Source organism: Henckelia pumila, chromosome 4 (assembly GCF_033568475.1).
Source record: "Henckelia pumila isolate YLH828 chromosome 4, ASM3356847v2, whole genome shotgun sequence".
Taxonomy (NCBI): domain Eukaryota; kingdom Viridiplantae; phylum Streptophyta; class Magnoliopsida; order Lamiales; family Gesneriaceae; genus Henckelia; species Henckelia pumila.
In genome coordinates this window covers 68614527-68618137 of record NC_133123.1, presented here as the reverse complement: position 1 = coordinate 68618137, position 3611 = coordinate 68614527, and positions in this window count along the sequence as shown.

The window sequence follows — 3611 nt, the reverse complement described above, 5'->3', positions numbered from 1 at the left end:
CATTAGTCCTTACGACTTGAAACATCATGGAGACTCTATATGCTAGTACTGTGCTTTGACTCGTTTACCGACTCTGAGGGGGTCATCAGGTGTCGAGATTGGGTACAGTTACGACACATATAGGAGTCAATGCATTGTTGTCAAGGATTCACCACATACTTGCGAGTGTGGATATCCTATGCGATCTGAGGAGATATTAGTGTGACAAATCTCTGGCCAGAGTACTTGATGTGATTTAAGAAATGGTTTCTTAGTAGCACATGCGATGTCACTAATTTGATCTTCAAGATGTATTGCATAGTTATCGAATCTTGAGCGACTCTCGATATACCAATGGTTGTTGATTCGATCGGGATATATGGATGAAGGGACCGTACTGTACGCTAACCAAAATCTACTGGTTCTTGTAGGCACTATCAGTGATACCTAGGGAATCATGGGGCGATGTTGCTAGGCGCTTTACCATGATTCGTTGGGCAAGTCGGAAAGTGTTGTTCCGAGTCACAAGGAGTTGTGAGCCCACGGCTAGCTGTATCCCTGAACCATTGAGGGTCACACAGTGTAATGGAGTTTTAATCCCCGTTGAGATAGTTAAATTTAAAGAGTTAAATTTAATGAACTAAGGAGTTGGACTTCTTAAATAAGAGTAAGGGAGTAGGATTTCCTAAAATGACATAGGGATGGACATTTTTGGAAACCACTGAATTCGGATTCAGGAAAATTTATTTTGACTTTAAAACGTGCAGAAATGGTTTCTGTGCACATTGGTGAAATCGTTTCATCAATCGGAGTCACGATGAATTTTATATTAATTTCTGAACGAGTGGGCTTTGCTTGTCGGGCCCCAGCTTATGACTAATGGGCCCTAAGGTGTTAGTGGCCTGCATTATAAATAAGTTATTTCAGTACAGAAATTACACACAACAGGTCATAATTTTTGAGACAGGATTTTCGAAACCCTACCCATCTCAAAAACGTTTTCGGCCGCCTCTCCCTCCCTCTGCCCGAGAAAGTTCCGGTCTGTGATTTTGAATCGCAGTAAGGAATAACGAATCAAATTCGTGTATTCTCTTCGCAGAAAACTTCTGATAGATTTTCTAGTGCAATCTATCAGAGGGATTAAACCTCTGTTCGTGGACCTGATTGAAGGCGTTCATCGGTTCCAGGGAGAGACAACAAGAGCAGAATTGTTCTGTTGGTGTCCATTAATCTCGTTGCGAGATTTGAGGTAAAATTTATTTAATTGTTATTTGAATTTTACACACACAATAATTTAATCGTTGAACGGTTGATACCCACACTATGGAATTGTTCCATAACAAAATTTTTAAACTTCCGCTGCACCGGGTATCAATCGTGATTGATCTGGGAACTCGCCAGTTTTCCAACAGTGGTATCAGAGCCAGGTTGCTCAGATCAAACGATTAAATTAATCAATTGTACAAAATTTTTGAGTCTCGGTTTTTGAAACAAAATAAATATTTTTAAATAAAAAATTTTTTTTTTCGGGGCAAAACCCGGGCAGCGATTGGATCGCTGCCCGGTGGGGCAGCAATTGTTGCTGCCCCGGGCGGCGCACGGCGCCGCCCAAGGCGGCGACCGTCGCCGCCCAGGGCAGCGCTGTGCGCTGCCCAGCGCAGCGCAGGGCGCTGCGCAGGGCAGCGCTCGGCGCTGCCCAGGGGCGGCGCTGCGCAGGGCGGCGCCGCGGCGCCAGGCGCTGCCCTAAGGGGGCAGCCGGGCTGCCCCCGGCCCGCGCCCCGGGTGCGGGCCGGCCCGGGAGTGTCCCGGGCGGCCCGCGGGAAAAATTATATTTTTATTAATTTTAATATTTAAAATTTTATTTTTGGTCCGGTCAAAAATTGTTTTTGATTGGTTCACGAGATTTCGGATCGAATTGTTCGAGTCCGTAAATTTTAAAATTGATTTTGGATAAATTTGAATTTTTGGAAAATTTTAATATTTTATCCGTAAATTGAATTTTGAAATCAATTATTTTGGTACAATTGATGATAAGATATGATCTTATGATATATTAAGTAAAATATGATTTTATTTGTAAAATTGGATTTTATAGATAAAATATGATTTTATTTGATATAGAGATAAAATATGATTTTATATGTGAAATGAGATTTTATATAAAATATGATTTTATCTTGTTTAAATTTGAATTGCCACAGCATGTTATCCAATAAATTAATTTTGAATTAAATGTTATTGGATAAGGATGATCGATTGCCATGACCAATTTTGTAGGTGTATGTTAGGAATTTACATTTTGTCTTTATTATTGTTGGTTTTATTAATGGGCCTGGTTTATGGCCCGATATGAATGTCATATGTAATAAAAGTGGGCTTGGTTTATAGCCCGTTCCCACCCCCTAAAAATGTATCCCCTACTTGTCATTGTTATTTATTGTAAATACATTAGATTTAGTGGGAGATCAAGATTTGAAGATGGTGGGCCCAGCAGACAATGAAGACTGAAGAAATGTAAATTGGAAGCATATGTAATAGGATTGCATTTGCATACTGCATATTACCTAGGATTGGACTAAGACCCGTGATTGGCAACCACGGGTCAATTAGAAATGGAATCGATCATCCTATATAATATGTGATATTATGATTGTATGCATGTTTAGACATAAATTGCGTGAATCCGGCAAGCATGCAATAAATTAAAAATATGATGAGACAAATAATTTTATAATTAAAAATCCCTCATTTTAAATATGATTTAAAATTTATATCAAGATATATAAAGGAAATTTAAATATTGTTTAAATGTTCCTACCTTCCATCAACGGTCAATGTATGTGATGCTACCCGCGGATACGGTCCGGCTCATATTATTGGGGGGGCCCGTCCGTCGGAAAGCTGTACATTGGATCGACAAATGTTGTAAGTTGGGCGGAACTCCCATGGGATCGGCTCATATTATTGGGGATCCACATGGCGACCGTCCATCACAACTTAATATTGATGGGTCATCTTGACATGTCACTTTAAACGGCGTCATATTATTGGGCCCTTATTGGACATGAGGTAAATACATGGGGGTTGCTTTGGAAGCAATTGGGCTCTACCTTTTGAGAATTATGGTTGGCTGATATTATTCGGGACCATAAGTTTGTCAATTGGACTCCATGTTCTCACTAAGGAAAGAGTTTCCCGTTTTCACTAGAGGGTGGTGAAATCGTTAAAATAGTGGGAGTGAGATTCATAAAATTAAATTCGCCTATTTTATGTCTTAGTAAATTGTTAAACAATCATTGATATATGTCTGTTTTCCTTTTCAGTATTTCATACAATGAATTCGCGAAATCCTTTATTCTCGATCCTCGAACAAAACAAGCTGACTGGCGCCAACTATACGGAATGGTTCCGGAAGTTGAAGATTGTCTTAACTTCGGAGAAAATGCTCTATGTGTTAGAGAAAGCACCTCCGAAGGAAGCACCAGCTGATGTTAGTCCGGAGGAATTGGCCAAGCTTGATGCATGGTGGGACCATGACATCAAGACCAAATGCTATATGCAAGCCTCGATGTCTGATGAACTCCAGAGGCGATTTGAGGACACGGTGAATGCTGCTGACATTCACGCGCAAC